At 40.8% G+C, this 18,351-nt stretch overlaps 1 protein-coding gene across 5 annotated transcripts in view; it reads left to right on the top strand.

The window, feature by feature from the left end:
- Positions 1–757: 757 nt before the first annotated feature.
- The window catches only part of megf11 (multiple EGF-like-domains 11), a 77,040-nt gene continuing 59,446 nt past the window's right edge, over positions 758–18,351 (top strand). For 3 of the 5 annotated variants that reach the window (XM_069528717.1, XM_069528716.1, XM_069528715.1), the window contains exons 1-2: positions 759–1,047; positions 17,338–17,467. The gene's annotated coding sequence lies outside the window, so the exon portion shown is untranslated. Of the gene's footprint in view, positions 1,048–17,337; positions 17,468–18,351 lie in introns of all 5 variants that reach the window. The other 2 variants (XM_069528718.1, XM_020078487.2) reach the window with 2 other exon arrangements.

Below are 18,351 nucleotides of genomic sequence, written 5' to 3'. Positions count from 1 at the left end.
CGTTGACTTTTACAGAAATTTTTCAGAGCCTACATCTCTTTTTCTTTGCAAGTATTTTTCCCACAATATTGAATTCAGGTTATTGTAACAAGTCTGTCCCAAAATACACAAGCCAGGACATTTTCCAGCATAAACACTGACCTTGTCAGATGTAGTGGACCTCATGAGGACCAAAGACCAGTCCCAGCCCTTATCTGAAAGACATCATTTCTGAGGTCCTGGAGAATATTGGTGGTAAGATGTGAATTGTGGTTATCGGTTGAGGTTAAAGTAAGACATGAATTGATCATGGTTAGAGCTGAGGGATGAGGTTTCAGTTAGGCTGTCCACATTGAATGGAAGCAAGTTCTTATAAGGATTGCAGTGCAAACCTGTGTGTGTGTGTGTTCCTGTATTCCTGCAGAGTGAGGTCATTTTTGGAAAGTGGGGACATTTTGACCGGTCCTCACTTTTTCAATGGGCTGTTTCAGGGTTAAGACTTGGTTGTAGGGTTAGGGTTAGGTTTAGGTCTAGGCATATAGTTTGGATGGTTAAGTTTCAGGCGAGGGGCTCGGGGATGCATTATGACAATGAGTGTCCTCACCAAGGTAGAAGTACAAACACGTGTGTGTGTATGGGTGCACTGTCCAGGGGTGGGGGGTGGGGGGGGAATCAGCATCAGCGCCCGTGACGTCATCATAGTTTAAAGTGGGCCGCGCTTCAGCCAGAGAAGAAGAAAAGGAGGAAGAGGAGGGAGAGGAGGGGGAGGAGGAGGAGGAGGAGTAAGAGGAAGAGAGGAGAGGAGAGGGAGGAAGCAGTGTCGGGTTCCTCTCTCTCTCTCTCTCTCTCTCCCTCTCTCTCTCACACACGCACTCATACACACACACACACACACCTGACTGCTGTGCGTCGCTGTGTGTCAGTAGAGATGATGTTGGTGTGAACTCGTGCACAAACTCCGGCTGCAGTGACCTGTGTGAGTTCTGCTGAGATGATGGAGGACCGGACCGGAGCCGCTGGTGTCTCTGTTTTCTCGGCGACAACTTTAAACCTCTTGTCTCCTCACTGGTGAGTTCAGACCCGCAGCGTTGTGTGTGTGTGTGTGTGTGTGTGTGTGGTGATACTCAGCTCTTTGCTGTCAAACATGGTGTTTTGTTGTTGTGTAGTGTTTGTGTTGTGTAGTGTTTGTGTTGTGTAGTGTTTGTGTTGTGTAGTGTTGGCCGCAGTCTAAGTTGGATATCGGGTCTGGAGGGGGACGCAGTCTCGCTGGCTCGTGTAAAGCTGCTGCTTTGGGGCTGATGTGACAAATTGTGCTTTCTATTTAATTAGGCTATTGGCGAGTCTATCCCATGGAAATGTGCGCACTGTGCCAACAGAAAGGGGCTCTATCATGCTGGAGAGTTTTATAATCCACTGCTGCTACCTTTGTGTGAGTGATTGTGTGTGTGTTTTTTTACACAGGCTGCATTTTCCACCTGGAAAACTAACCCATTAGTTCCTGAAAACGTGATTTACAAGCTTGTTTTGCTATGAATGATAATGATCTGGAGGGATGTTGCAGGGTGCACAAGCTGGTCTTTACTGCTTCAGTGGGCTTTAAGTTTAAAATACAAATCAACGGTCATCATTTCATATTTCTGATATTGTTTCCTTGCTTCTGATAACTTTGATGGCTGACCACCACCTTTAATTTCTAGTCTAATTTATAAAACATGACTTTATTTAACATCAGTTCAACTGGCACCTACACAACCCCACTGTCCAGTTGTCTTCCCCTGTGAAAGATGAATTTACTCCACAAGGATTTAAAATAATCTTTTGTCCTTCAAAGTCAAGGGTGATGAGTGAATCCAGCAGCAGTTTTGATTCAGTCCAGAGTACAGATTCACATTTACTGTGTCGTTGTGTCATCTCTGTGCCACTAGATGACAACAGAGTGCAAGCTAAAGCAGCTGATAAAACTTGCATTAGTCTATTAGTCAATGAGCAGATCTGCACCACAGTTTTATAATGAAATCATTACTGCTGTTGATTTCCATTGTGGAATAATAAATAGACCAGGAGGCCCTTTTTGTAAAATCAATGATTTTTATCAAATCACTGGCAGAAACATTAGGAGACACACAAACACACACACACACACACACACACACACACTACTGCATACATTGTTGCCCAATGCGCCGCATGGGTTCCCTGCATTATAGCAATTTGTCATAGAGTCATTTATTATAAATGCACCTTGGCACTCCAGCGGTGCAGCTTTAATTCTGACCCTGAGACTGACACTTAGAGTGTGCTGAGACATCATGTTTGCAGACGTTACGATCTGCTTTGTGTTTCCTTTTGATGACTTTATTTCTCTGTATAAAACGGCTGCATATTTACTGCGCTCGATAACTTCTCGGTGTTGACATCTCATATTCTTTTCTCCTTCAGACAACGACACGAACGCAGCGTGTTTGAATTAATAGATAAATGATGCTCATCATGCAAACTCGCATTTAACTCACAATTACAGGGTGCTTTATATTAAGAAGGAGGATGAGCAGTTGCACAATCAGAGCAGTTTAAATGCAATGAAGTGATAAACAAAGCCAGCTGTGACTCTGGACCATTATGGCCCCACAGAGTAGTCTTTCACATTTTCATTTTCCTTTTGCATGTGACTTCCATGTTCACATAATCCAAATATCCACATTTTTTTCAGCCAATCCAGTGAGTTTTTAAAAATATTTTATAAAGAAATAACAGAGTTGTCTTATTCTTGTCTGTCTGATGAACTCTATATCATTAAGTTTATGTATAAATAGTTTTCTTTGAACAGCATCTGAGTTCAGGAAGCCATCTCATCATGATATTATGCACACAGTGTTTATTTACTATAATGCAAAACATTTACAGAAACATACATTTGTGTAGACATTGCACCTAGCGTAGTTTTAGTCTGTTGGGATATAATATATTATGCACTTAGAAGTACTGTAACATGTTCAGTGGGCTTTAAAGTTATTCCCCCTTCTAGTAACGTGGCTGTTCATTAAAACATATGATCTATAGGCTGTTGTTGTGCTCCTCCTGGGCTTAGGATGGTTCAAGCGGTTTCATAAAATCTTTGTGAAAGGTCAAGCTCCCAGAAAATAATCTGATGCTCGATGTGTTTAGCTTCAGTTGCTTCAGCTCTGAAGACGAGGACGACGGTTCCACTGAGACACCGAGACGCCATGAAATCAGACGTTGTATAATGAGAAGTGAGCAAACACGTCTTTGTCTCGTATTTCCGATCCTTCAAGGACACATAAGTGGCTCATGCATTCAAGTTTTTGTTTTGTATGTGTGTTTGCACTTTACAGTCTAGTAAATCCTTTCAACTGGAAATGTTTGGCCCAATCAATATATTTAATTAGTGCTGATTAATGAAAGTGTGTGGCTGTGGAAGGCTGACGGGTTTCTCACTTCGCAAGGACACATTCTATCGGCAAGCGAGGAGAAATTGCTTTCAGTGGCATGAATTTGATTTTACATAGCCATTCACAGTGTAAATTAGACCTAATAAAAGAATATAGAAGATAAGAGTGGTACGTACAGTTTGCATATCTCTTTGATTCAGATGAAGCACTAATTCATTCTTTAATTATTCAATAAATGTAATTAACTCTTGATCAGTTGCTGGTTTTGACCCATGCAGGCTCAATAATCTTTTAATCACATGCGAATTTAAACATTTTGAAACACTTCAGCTGCACAAAGTGGTTTTCCCCACACAGCAGACATGTTGTTGGCTGCGTGTGTGAGTATAGTCTCCATGCAGCAGGGGACTGGTATATACACTATACTGTCAGTGTGTTGTAGGATAATGAGTTGGTTGGATCCAGTTCACAAGGGCAAATCTTAATAGTCCGCTCAGTATCGTAAACTTGACACTAATTCTGAGAAGTACAAGTGAACCCGTCATGTCTACTGTAATATTCCAAGGCAGAGTTTCTCCTGGAGTTTTCTGTTTTTACTCTATTCACCATTTAAACCCCACAAAAGTAACAGCTCCAATGACCTTTATTCTGCAAATTAAGCTGTTTTTGCTTCACACTGACTGATAGATCTTATTATTTCAGCAAAAGTGCATTCAGCATTGAGCAAACACCCCGGAGCCACAGCAGCTACATTAACAAAATTTAATGAAATATACGGCGTCGGGACCTGGACTTTGCTTTACTTTTGAAAGCTGTGGCATTTACATTTTGCACAGCTATGGAGAGGGAATGAAAACAATGTAACCTAGCACCACCCACATCTTTTCTCCTACTTTTCCATGTTATAATATTTATGCTGCAGTCTATACTGTATAATCTGACGGTAACCCTCAGACACCGATCTGTTTCAGCCCTTTTTGTGTCTAGATTGTTGGAAACGTCGTGGTCGTGCATGTTTTGCATCACAACAAACAAATGCAAAGTGATGCTAAATTTTTTAACAGTGCAAGATTTTGCTCCAAAACAGCACAGCTAGCTGACATTGGAAAAATAAGACCGAATCTGCAATTTAGATTCAGCTTTAATTCTACGTCAGCTGTCCCAAAGGTCTGGAAATGTCTGCACCTGATTATGCTTGCATGCATTTAATTAATAATCAGACAATGCATGGCATTGATGTTGGTTAGCCAACAATCTGCAGGGGGAATAGATTGCCTGAGCCTCCAGCCACAGACTCTTACTGAAGGAGCAGAAACGATGAGCTCAGGCAGATTTCAGATACAGGAGCTCTGGTGTGGAGCTGTGTTAATCCCCCCTCCATCCCATCCCCTCTCCTTCCTCAGGTGTAACCACTCCTGGGGTGGAACACCGCAGACCAGCTCACCGCCACCAATGCTCCGCCGCGCTCTGATTAATGCACTCATCAGTTCTTTTCTTGTTTGTTTTAATAACAATCGTGTCCCTTGTGGGAATCTGGTGACTTTTTGCAAATACTGCTGATGCATCTGCTTTCACCTGACACTCCCCCACCCCCCATCCTTGTCTCGTGAAAGGACGTAAAGCCTGATTCTTTTGACATGACTAGGCTGACAGTTACAGCGCAGGGAACCACACGACACATTTTTCCAGCGGAGATACAGGAAACACATGAGCCGTAGAGATGAGTGGTGATAAGGTATCAGCGTGTTGGGATGTGTTGTACTTTGTTGATAAGGCTATTACTCATCATTATGCCTTCGACAGCAAAAATCCGCTCTCCATCTCAGGTAGATGCTTTGTACGCATAGTTTACTCACTGCCGTCTGCCGAGGAGCTGAACTGACTTTTGTTCCAGCGGATTTTGAAAAGGATTTAACCACTTATTTACACTGTAGAGAAACCAAAGACATTCAGTGAGCATCTTAAACCTTGACGACCCTTTTCTTCCAAAGACAGAGGCTGTTGGGCAGAAGCAGAGGATTAAAAATACGGTCCTCTCAGAAACATGCAGAAATTTAATATTTAATGTTAATTTGACAGCTTGAAAGGTACTTGCAAGCCCTTAAAGTGTTTTCAAATGTTGGAGAAAATCTGCTAAAGCCAATGTGATATATTTCATAAGAGTCCCATGAAATGTTACGTCAAAGACGATTCATTGATCAAAGACTGAGGCCATTTTTAATAATTGATAAATAAAAATCCCAACAAATCCCTTTTTCTATTTAAACCTCTTCCAATGGTGTGAACTTTGCATGGGTCCTACTCCTCAGATTGTTTCCTCAGTTTAAAACCATATTCAATCAGAAATTTGATGTGCTAACAAGAGAGTCCTATCGTGTGAGCGTTGAAAGGTAAATTCAACATTGATCTTTAAAGAACACGTAATTAATAAGAAACTCTGACCTGAACTCGATCTCTCTTGAGATTGGTACGTTGGTGTTAGAGTAAGTGCCACAGTGAGTCCTGTATATCACAGGTTTAGCAGACATGTTAATTATTATTCACATTTCTTCCGCAGCATGACTGATGACGAATGATGATAATCCTGACAAATGCAGACGGGGAGGAAGACGTGGTCGTGCCACCTTCAGCTGCCTATTTATGTGACCGACGATTAAAGTGGACAAACGATTTACTTCTTTCACTGTGTTCAACTGTCTGTTAATACTGTCATGGCTGTTAGTGTGATACCTCGTCTCTGGCACCTCTCAGAGAGGGACCTCATCATAGTATTTTTTCATTGTCTGTTTCCTGTATATACGCGTGTGTCAGGCTCATTTTGTGTGTGTGTGTGTGTGTGTGTGTGTGTACATGGGTGAGTACAAATATAATCACATTTCAGCAGTTTTTTCTGCGGAAGTGTAATTTGATTCACACTCAGAAATGCTTACGTACACACACCAATCTCCACTGCTACGTTGCATGGCTATACCTGACACATCACACATTACTGCCACATCTCTGTCACACGCTGCGCTGCGCCTGTTGTAAATGTTGTAGATGCATCTCCTGTCAGCACGTCCGATCAGTTCTGGCGAGCAAACCTCTGGACCGTTTCCAGCGTCTGGGTGATGGATCTTTGTGTTATCAGTGAGGTGCTTTGAGCCCTATAACATAAAGCCCCCTACGCTTATTCAGCACCTGTGCATGCTGTGATCAATAGTCAGCAGTCAGGACAGTGAATGGAGCATAGATTGAACCACATCTGGGATTTGGATGCTGAATAACTGCCCACTCAACAGGGGCGACTCATGCATAATGCACCAGCCAGCCGAGAGTCCCATATCCTTTGGCCCCTCGCAGGCGATGCTCTCACACTCAGACCTGTCCAGAGAGCAGAAGGTCAAGGCACAAATAGTTGGCACCCCCAGCTCCAGCATGAGGCAGTGCTACCTGGCACAGGGATGGGAGGATGCAAAGAATAATGGAGTGGAGGCAGAAAGAGTAGCAAGTGAAGGTTGAGAGCAAGTAGAGGAGATATGACATGTTTTTAAAGCAAAGCTTATTTTGAGAAGGTTTGTTTGCAGTACTTTTATAAAGAGACAACACAGTATGCTGAGATGGCAGAGATAACTGCAATGTTGTTCAAGCCATATAAAGAAAGCAGTGACAGGACTGACATGACTGATATCATATACCTGCACCCAGGAGGTTATCTTTTCATCCCTGCCATTTGTTTGTTGGTTGGTTTGTCTTTTAGTTTGCAAGATCATTCAAAGACTATACAGGACGGATTACCATGAAACTCGATGGAAGTATATTGTACAGGTCAGGGAAAACGCCATTACATGTCTGTCAGCAACCGGATCAGGTGGTGGACAGTTTTTTTCACTTTCACTTTAACATTTAACATAATTTTGTAATTTCTCAGTAATGGATCATAATGAAAATCAGGCTTGTTTAGTGGACTTAGTGGATATTTATAAGTGTGTTTAATTTGGTAAAAAATCCAGATCTCGTGAATTGAAAGGTAGTTTCACAGGCAGACTGTCAGACCTTGGCAGAGGAATGAAGTCGCCTGAGTGCCACTCTAGTTTCAGTTGTACTCAAACAACATGAACTCTCAACAGGTTTATAGTACATGTTGTTTGTTGGCTCGTAATTCCACTGCATATTTTATCTATTTTGCATGTTGGATTGCATTGGGATATTTACCCTATTTTGATATATGACGCAATTAAATGCTAGTTTTTCAAACTACCGAGAATTGCAGATGACTTTTAACAATGTGAACCTCTAATGAAGCAGATGATTTATAAAGAATTCACCTCAGCACATTGTTGCTGTGGCCCTGCAGCAGATATATTCTCTGTCCTTGTAATGGTACAAACAAACACATAATGACTGTTATATGTTTTAAAATGCATTTTTTCATAATAATTTGGCTTCATTTCAGTCCGTCACATCATTTTCTCTTTTGTATTAATCGGGCAGGCTGGACACACACACACACACACACTCCACTCTCTTGTTCATTTTTTTAATGCATTCAGTCTAAGTAGGCATATTTCACTCATGTGGATTCAAGGACATTTAAAAGGTCATGGTGGCAAAAGTTGGGCATACATCTTTAATGCAAATCCGACTGATGGAGCTCTCATTTCACCAAATTGAGATCACCTGGTTGCACAACAGCCAGGCTTAACATGCAGCAGGAGCATATTTTCAGATTTAATAATCATGGTGGTACATCATTCCTCTCAGTCATTGACTAGCGATCCACAGGGGTTAATGTGCCATGCTAGCAGAGGGGCTAAACCACTGATCTGCAGAGGGATGTTAGAGATATTGTAGCTGCTGGTGCAGACTTCATACTTTATTTTAATGGGTTATTGTAAGAGCAAAACAAATCACACACATTGGTCTTGTGAGACATCCCACAGCTTCATCAGTTTCTGTGAATTAGCAGTGAAGTTTGGGCTGAATTTTACTGATTAGATTATATTAACAGGGGAAACTATATTTATATTTTTATTTATATTTAAGGTGTGATTGCATCTGCTTCTTTATACTTGTACACCACTTTAAGAGGTAAATATTGTAATTTTTACTCCATTGTCTTTATTGTATCTCACTGCCAAATGTGCAAATTAAATATAAATAAAAACACATGACGAGGTTAGAAAATGCAGCACAATCAAGAGGAAACAATTGGTTCCACCTTTTTGGTCTTTGATCCTATAAAAGCACTGTGAATAATATGAATCCTTATTATGTTTCCAATGTCAATGAGGTGTGGGCAGTTACACTATAACGACAATGTCCCTCTAAATTACTCACAGGACAAGTAGGGGTACCAATACATTTTTTTTTAAATTTCATTTAAGATCATTCAGTATATTCGCTGATGCAAAACATGACATATAGATAACATTAAGCACCACTGCTGAGGTAGAAAAAAATAAACCTGCATTTCATGTGTGACAGCTGAAAAGCTGCCTTGACATACAGTTTATGTTGTTGTTGGCCTTTCAAATTAATACTAAAATCACAAATGTTGCACTGTATTGACTTTGATGTCAAGACTCTCTCAGGATCCCCAGCTCTGACTGACTTCCAGTGTCCCTGTCACATGGGTTTGAATTTCAATAGTTGTTTGAATTATCTGATGTTTTACAACAAATCACATCAGCCCTTTGGAAGTGGCCTTGACCTCCCGAAAAACCACTAAACTGTGTATATAGGGTAATGAACATTAACGAAATGCTGCACTAATTGTTGCATATATTGATACTCACATGGAGGAATCTTACCCCAGAAACAGTTTTTTTTTTTCAGTACATTTTGTTGTGTTTATTTACTTCTACTTAAGTATGCTATGATTTTCAATTAATAAAAAATGTAGTGAGGTATTTTAAATTGATGTCTTGTTGTATGAAGATGGGGATGTTTTCCCATGCAGTGTGGTGAATCTGAAGTTCAGACCTCAGAGATTGTCTGTGCGGAGAGCGAGGTGTATCCAGGCGCAGTGGGCTTTTCTCTTCTTTGCTTGCCCCTCGTCTGCTTCACACGCCGCTTACTCTGCGACATTTGGGACGGGTTTCTCACTGCTTGGCTTCTCACATCTTGGACATTGACACAAAATAAATTAAGACACAAAGAAGACACAAGGTTCAGAGTTGGAAGCGGTTGGTGGCTGAGGTGTGAAACTATTGGGGTGTAAAATTGCCCTGGCAGCCGTGCTGTTGTTTCAGCATTTCATGGTGAGCTGCTCCGCTATAGCGCTCCTACTCGCCTTCTCAGTGCCTTCTTCCCTCCACCTTTTTGTCATTTGTTTTTCTGTCCATGCCTTCACCTCTGCTCCGTCCCTATATAGCTCTGCAGAAGCTGTAACTTTACGAAATGCAGTGATAACCATCCTACCTGCTTATTATGCATAATAATTGTGATTGCTCTTCCTTGACCAAATAGCTGCGTAGTAATAAAGAGTGGTGCAGTTCTGTTCTCCTCTAAAAATGATCCTGGTGGGAGAGAGCAGAAGGTTCAACAGGCTAATATTCGCACATTAATTTGTCCTAAGATGTCCAACTGTTCTCCAGCAGCTCTCATTACTTGCAATCAGTCACAGGGCGGCTAATTGTCTGTGCGGGGAGGGAGATCCTTACTGGTGCGAGGAAGGAGCCTGAGCGGCGCTTCCGACTGGCGGCGGCAGGGGGCCGGAGCTGAGAGGACAGACGTAGCTCAGAGGGCACTGCAACACATTTGGCTGTCAATATGATGCCCAGGGTTTGTTATTAGAAGCATGGGGGGAAACGTAGTGGCTATTCTAAGCAGCAGGGAGAGCTCTGTGACATCAGGCACATTATTATTTTGCTTCATTAAGTGGTGTTGTTTCTCTAATTAGTTTCCCTACAGTAAGTGCAGGCCTGAAGCTGGTAATTGGTGACATGCTTTTGATTTTACATTCTGTGGCTGCTTTGTGAATCAGAACCCAAATCCAATTAATTAGAGAAACAAAGATTATGTGTGACAATTTGAAAAAAAAACACATTTAAATTCAGGGCAAAGTTGCTATATGCTCTATTCCATTATCTATATTTGATGATCATGCTTACTCACATTAGTTTCAAATTTTCTGCTCTTTCTTTGAACCACTTCTGAACAGATGGCTCGCCTGGCTCTGCTGCTCTGCTCCCTCGTGTGTCTGATTCTACATTCATAAAGCTAATGTTAGACTAGATTAGTTCTTCTGATGTCCGTGAAGCATTTTCTCATTATTGCCTGCGGTTCGGAGTGGGCAGACTCCTGACCGGGAGCGTGCGGGACAGTGTTTGTCTGCCCTTATGGAGGCTGCAGAAAAGTCTTTGTGCCCAGAATGAAGGAAATAAAAGTACAAGGAGAGTCTCCCTCCAATGGCCTGTGTCTTGTGTTGGCCTGCCCCGCGGTAAGGCAAGGTTATTCAGATGAAAGATGGTGTTGAGATTAGTGAGCCCTGCCCGAGCGCATGGACGTCCAGCATGCCGCACTGCGTGATTTATGAGAGTCGTGATATCAGCAGTCGCCACATGAATAAACCATGTGGCCAGAATTAAGCTCCTGTTAAACGACGCAAAGCATTTTCCCAGGTGCCTCGGTCTCCAGGTGGAAATCATAGTCATAGTTGCTGTTGTGTTTATAGTTTCATGAGAAAACTTCTTGGATGGTCCAGTGCAGCAGCTGCAGAACAAAGCGTTTTAAATCTGTGATGTCTGATCACTTTAGCAGAGCTGTCACCTGAGGGTCGGATGGTTATAAGTTCATCAGTGGTTGGAAGAGTGACTTGAAACACTAGGATTATGATGGTGACCCAAAATACACCGCATACAAGATGATCAGGTTTGAAAACTAAACACTAAATAATTTTGTACCTGGTCAGATTGAGATGCTTGAATTATATTATCCTCCTTTTAAAACATACTTGTAACTGATGATTATTTTAATTATCAATAAATTATTAGCAATTTGTGTTAATTGTTGGTGAAGTGTCTAAAAATAGTGAATAAAGCCCATTAACATTTCCTAAAGCTTAGATGTTTTCAGAAAGTTCCATTCCTCTATCCTTTTGATCGACATTCAGTTTACAGTTATCAAACACTTGATAAGTTCAAACCAATGAATGTTTGGAAATTTCCTGCTAGAATAAATAATGTAATGATATAATATATAACAGTTCTTCATTAAAATGTCTAAAAATGACTATTTGTCTACCAATGTAATGTATTTTGTTTACTTGAAATGTTTGCAACAATAATAAAACCCAGAGAAATGTTATTCAATGTAATGGGACTTTAATTTTTGTCCCCTTTTAATTGCCTGAGATGTTGCCCATCTCTGCTATAGCTTCCTGGACAAACGACGTATAAAACACACATAAAGAATGCTAACCAGTTAGCCAGTTGGCTGTTTTTCCTTCCACTATTACTCACTTGTAAATGATCATGATATTTTATTGCAGTTTGCAGCATAACCTGAATAAATCTAAATGACCTCATCTGTGAGCATGATTTATGCCTGAGTAGTGTCAGGTAGATTTTCGTCAGCAGAGGTGGTGAAGACAACAACTTCCAAGATCCAACTCTGCTTCACAACATCATCAAACTAGGGCTTTTATATTGTTTTGATTGAGAGACCCCAAGCAGCCAAAGTTATATATTGCACATTCATGCAACAGTCACTTATCAAAAATAATATCCAGTTAATTCTCTGCCGATTGATTTAATTTCCTCATGATGATAAATGGGTTATTTTTACAATCAGTATCTCCACCTAAATCAGAAAGATGGCCAAGAGTCAATTAAAGGCACAAATCAGGTTGATCTGACTAAGACTGATGATGTGAATGTTCACTCAATCAAATTATAATCTGTTTTTATGTAGTTCACACCTGCAATACTCACACTTGTTGGTCTTTTATTCTGTCACACAGCACAGTGTCGGTAACAGTCTGTGGTGAGGTGGTTTAATAGTTTAGAACTTTTTCTTGGGAAAGTGACGAACTGCAAACGTATGGACATTGCACATGTTAATAATATGAATATTGCAGACCTCTCTTCTGTCTGTCCTGTTCGTTTTCACTCTCAGCTCTGAAAATCATATGCAAAAGAAAAAAAAGCCCACGGCTATAGCAGGATGGAATATTCCTCCTGTCCTGTATAAAATTATCTGAACTCTTTCTGTTCTGTGTCCTGCAGTTCAACTCAAAAATGAGTTCAGCTCACAAAAGAGCCCATAACTGTACCTAAGTAGAATTACAGTCACCGAGTGTCCAGTCCGGGAGTGAAGTTCATCCTCAGCCGTGTCCTGTAAAAAAACAGTGTTCCTAAACACTGAGGTGTAATTAAAAGTAAAGTGTTCACCAGAAGAGTTTTACTGAGATCAGGTGTTCGACATCGCTGCCTTAGCTGCACTTCATGCTGTCATTATTACTGCAATTCCATAATGCAGCGACAAATACCCTCTTGGGTTTTACGACTTCAGTCCACTTGATGCCGACTCGAGTGTGGGGTCCCTTTAAAAGTCGTGTGTAAAGAGAGGAATAAAACAAGAAATCTGAAGAAATTAAGACAAAACACTGATGAGGGACATTGTTTCTATAAAGAGCCGGAAATCATCACACCAGTGTGAGGAAATAATATGATTTGTCTTGTGTGTTTTTGGGTCCAACGATGTGAAAAGGGAAAGTTTTATTTTCTGATCATATGTTGTGCTGGATAAAAAAAAGGAACCAAGTATTAGCAAGATAAAAATAGCACAGGTCTTAATGGGATTTTTCAGCACAGTCAGTAGGGATAGAAATATTCAGATACTTATGAAACTATACTAAAACTATAGTATACCAGTACATCTTGATTTTAATGAAGTACAGTACTTGTAATTAATCATTTCTTCACCATTCACGGTTGAAACATTTGATCGAAAATTCAATAGAGATTTTAAATTGAATTTTAATTTTCATAAAAAAGATTTACTATATACTTTTGTGCAGTTTTGCTGCACTGCATGCCCCCACAACACATCTTCCCCTCCTGGGCTCTAATGTGTCAGACACTAAGGCATGTGGCTGAAACCAGTGGAGATGGTGTCTATGATGCACCACATCATGACCTCTCTAATGAGGCCTGACTCTTAATGACTCATAGCCTCCAGCAGCAGACAGGGATGGCCAGTGGTAAGGCTTATCTCATTGGCACTCTGTGCTGCGTGGTTACACCTGTAACCTTTAGATCACTCTAAATTAGGTTGCTCCAGGAATCCTTCAGTAGTGATTACAAAGTAGATTGAGTGGCCGGAAGACTTCTCATAAAAATTGTATATGAGCCCTCAGCTTGAATTTAGAAGAGGGGTAATGGGCTGATTGCGCAAAGACATGTTCCACGCAGAAGCCCACAACTGATCAGGCATTCTCTCTGCTGCTCCAGACAAGATTGCAATACCAAGCCACGTTTCTGTTGACTGCTTCCTATTATGTACATGTAAATGAACACAAGCAAGACTAAAAACTAAGCATTGTGATGAATGAGCGCATAAAGCGGTAAAATGAGCCCAGGAAGCAGCAGGGATATATCGATGGGAGGTGAGCCTTTGACTTGTGCCAGTCAGCCATGCCTGCTGAGCATCATTCACGGGAGAGTGCATGAGCTGTTCAGCCAGGGGACGGGGTGGTTAATTGCATCGCACTTTAATAAGTCACACACTAAAGACTTGTGGCTTTAATCATGCAGATGTCTCTGCTGATAGGAAGCACAGGGGACATAGGTGTCTCTGTCTCATCAGTGTCAATGTTTCTGCAGGCATTTGTCTGATGTTAACCATGCTGTGCTCATGTCAAGAGTCAGAAGTCCTTATCCTCACATACGCTACATCCCACACCTGAACTCTACACCGTGCTTCTTGTACTTTTCAGTTGTGTCTCCATCGGTGGCCTAAAAGAGGTTGCAATTTCAGCAGTTTGTCGGCACGATCAGATGCTGCAGCACATCTATTGAGAGGGTTTGGTAGTTGCAATAATCAAAGGAGCAGGAGAGACATTCATTTAGGGTGAATATGGTCTCTGGAGGATATTTCGCTCGGTGCAAAGTGAAAATGATTGAGGTGGAAACAGAAACAAACTTTCAGTAGATGCAGGGAGGAGGCATACAGGAGAGCCCCAAGTGAGGAGTGTCACATCGATCTGATTTATCCGTCTTATGCAGGGCTCTTTTGTTCATGCATGTTGTATGCAGAATCAACAATGAACAGAAGTTCTCCCAGTGTACCAAATGGATTATTTTTGTCTTTAAAAAAAATCAAATGAAATCCACATTGCAGGAAATGACTTATCTGTTCTGTCAGGGGAAAAAAAAACTATATCAGATTTATAAAGGATGAATACAAATCTGTCACTGGACAGTGACCAGATCTAACAGGGTTTAATTTGACATTAAAGATAGAATTTGTACCAATCCTTCATTAAAATGTCTAAAAATGAATTACCTGTGTTATAAATTTTGTTTGACTTCTGTACTTGCTTTAACCAAAATGTTTCCAACGATTTTCAAACTCACCTTATATTCACTTTTTAATTGCTTTATAGCCACTTTACCTGTGGCTTGTCACTTCTCTGCTGTCATGTCCAGCATAGATGACGTATGAAGAAGGAAAAACACACCGTCCGCCATGTGGCTGTTTTTACCCCACTGTTTGTACTGTGCACTGGTAATAGATCATGATTATGTATTGTGGTTGCTGCTTAAAATAATGAAAAAAAACTTGAATACATATCCTCATCCGTGAACATGATTTACACCTGAGTCACATTGGGTAGACTTTCACCAGCAATGATGGTAAAGACAATAACCCCCATGATCCCACGCTGCCTCATGACGTGATCAAACTAAGTCTTTTTTCATTGTTATGATGAAAGATCCCTTGTCACCAAATTTACATATTTGTACATTTAAATCATTGATGGCACATCAGTGACCATACACCATAAACATAAAGTACATACTTTGTGTGTTACTTGACAATATTGTCTTTCTTTTGGCTAGAAATGTATTCAGATCGGCAAAGGCTTTCTGCCTGCAAGGTGTTGACATATTTTGACAAAGTCCTCATATTGGGCAGGTTGTGTTGCATGAATGGTTCAAACACTTGTACCCAGGAGACTATAGTTTGAATCCTGATTTATCCTGGAAAAAAAGTTCTTGTCTCTTAAAGCTTCTGTGAAAAAAAGAAACAAAGCCAACATGTCAAAGCCAAATTCACTAATCTGAAGGATTGTAAATTAAGCAAAAATGCTTTGTTGCATCTTTTAGGAACTTCATTATTACTTTAGTTGAGCATGAGTGAAATGCAAAAACAAACTTTTACTGTGGCTGGTGTTAAGTGAAAATAGGTCACAATGGAGAGGCTGAATCTAAACCACTAATCCAAATATTAATTATTCTCTATTAATAAAGCCATGCTTGTTGTGGTGATAGTGCAGTGTAGTGTATTTGCGTGCTGTTTGATCACATCTCTGGATACTGGTCAATTTAGGTTCAGTTGTTCATATCAAACAGAAAGTATGAGTGTAATAGACATTTAGGGTTTATGAATCACAGATAGCTAGAAACAGTATCGGCTGATACTGATCACCATATTTATTTCCAAATATCAGAATCAGTTTACCCCCGTCAGAAACTAGACTGTCATCTGATGATTTACAGGTAATTGGATTCAATTTCATAAAATCTGTACTGGACTATTTCCAGTGGCTTGTGAAGTTTTTACACCATGGTCAGTCCCTTTGGTTTTCTTTAGAAGCTGAGGAAAGCTCTGATGTTGTCCTTCATAATAAAGCTGTTGACATGTATATACACAGTCTGGTTTAATTGCAGCAGGCATACATCAGTGAAATATTAATGACCTGGCAGAGTGTAGCATTGATCCAAGTAGCACATGAGTTGTCTGAACCCCTCGTCTTGTGATCAAGGAATATGAATTCCATTATTTTGGCCGATATTTGTGTTGGATGTTTTCCGACCTTGCTGTAGCATTGCTGTTGTTGCTGTGTATTTGTTACCTGAATGACTGAGTTGACGTCCACCTCCCCAAAAATCAAGGCGACGCAGACCGCAACAGATGTTAAGTTGTTTTTTGTGTATTCCTGCAGACAAATAGACAAACATAACCTCCTTGAATTATTTAGACAGTTTGTCCTATTTAGAAAGACGATTGTCCGATAACAATCTGTAGGATTGATCTGAGCCCCCTATTAGACATAATGATTCACCTTCAATAATTCCCCAGTATTGTCTTTGTCCATGCAGCTGGGCCTTAGCAACAGTTTACATGCAGAATAATTGAATAATTTATATGTCCAGGAACAAAAACAGGCACATTATTTTGTTGTGCTTGTGTTTACATCTTAATTCAGAATTCACAGCAAATGAGGGGCAGAAGAATCTGAAACCCGCCCTCTGACCTTCTGGGGGAATCATTAAGAGCAGTGTAGTGAGAGTGATGATAAACACATCAATGTTCTTTTCATGCCTGCATTATCATCGCACTAACCCTTGTGTAGGCTTTGTTAATGAGTACAGATAACACGATCTTGTCACATTGTGGACAAGCCACTTGTAGTGTTTGAAGTGTGAACAGAGTTCATTGTATTAACCCCTCTTGAGTTAATGTAGGCGTTTATTCATGTGGGTAACTTTAGTGTGTCTGTGGATACGAGGTAGGAGGCAACACTGGAAAATGGAATAAAAACTGTGTGGTCGGATGTGGAGGCTGTGCAGAGTAAATTGGCCTTTCAAGAGCAGATTTTGTGAACTATACCCCTGTTGAGATTCTTGATCCCATAAGAAATGTATGAGTTTGTGTGCACGCATGCGTGTGAGGGCAAGGAAGGAAACGTGTCTTCCATGTGTCATCATAGGCTCATTATTTTTTTTCTGTCCCATAGATCTGTGACCTGTCATCACCTTTCGCAGCGAGTGTGTGCGACTGAACACAGCAGCACTTCTGTCACTTTGTGCTTCCAGAGCCTCCTCAGCATCCACAAAACACCCAGGTACCACAGGCTGTAGGATTAGGTGAGTTTAAGGCCACGTGCCTGCGGCTATTAGATCCATCACTGTGTTTCTCTTCAACGGCTCTGTAGCACTATAACTTTGCAAACAACAATTATTCCCAACAACCAAAACCCAATGATTCACTTCATCTTGCCACATATTCAGAATAATCCTTATTTTATTACCTGCTAGTCTCTTAATGCAGACTTGTGACCGAGGCTACATCCACACTATTATGTCTTCATTTGAAATGCATCAACTCTGCTACTGATATAACTGGTGTCCACACTACTCCAAAGTTTTAGAGCCGCTAAAACTGAAAAGTTTGAAAACGCTGCTGATCCCAAATGTGTTTGAAATGGATGACGTAGACACTCATAACAGCTTGCTGATTGGGTCTTTTTGGTCATGATGTAGCCTTTGCTGATTTGTATCACATGACCCCCTTTCTAGAGGAGAATAACCAGCATTAGCCTCGGCTACCGGTGTAGAACGCAACATGGAGAATCAATCACAAGCGTTGCTAATCCTGTTGTCTTTGCTAACAGTTGTTATGCAGTTAAATTTTACAATGACACAACTGCTTACATGTTTAGGAGGTGAGTGGTCATGTGATATGCATTTTCAGGTGTTGGTATGGATAATGCCCTTTTCAGACAAACGTTTGAATGTATTCGGGGCCATGTGACATGTTGTTCAGCAAAACGACAGAGGGTGGTGATACTATCCCAGGGGCAATAAAATCTTCCTAGTCAATCAAGCAGGGCCCCTTGTAGAATTTTACCAGCATCATTTGACAGAAGGGCCTGAATATGAAAGCAGCTGTTGCCTGTGAAAGCAGCATGTGTGCATCTTGATTAATCATCCTGTTAAGGAAATGAACATGGCTTTAACCTCGGCCTGCT

The sequence above is a fragment of the Paralichthys olivaceus genome, chromosome 7 (genome assembly GCF_024713975.1).
Source record: "Paralichthys olivaceus isolate ysfri-2021 chromosome 7, ASM2471397v2, whole genome shotgun sequence".
In the NCBI taxonomy this organism is placed as follows: domain Eukaryota; kingdom Metazoa; phylum Chordata; class Actinopteri; order Pleuronectiformes; family Paralichthyidae; genus Paralichthys; species Paralichthys olivaceus.
Note: the sequence above shows the minus strand (reverse complement) of the source record. Positions and strands in the feature narration are given on the sequence as shown.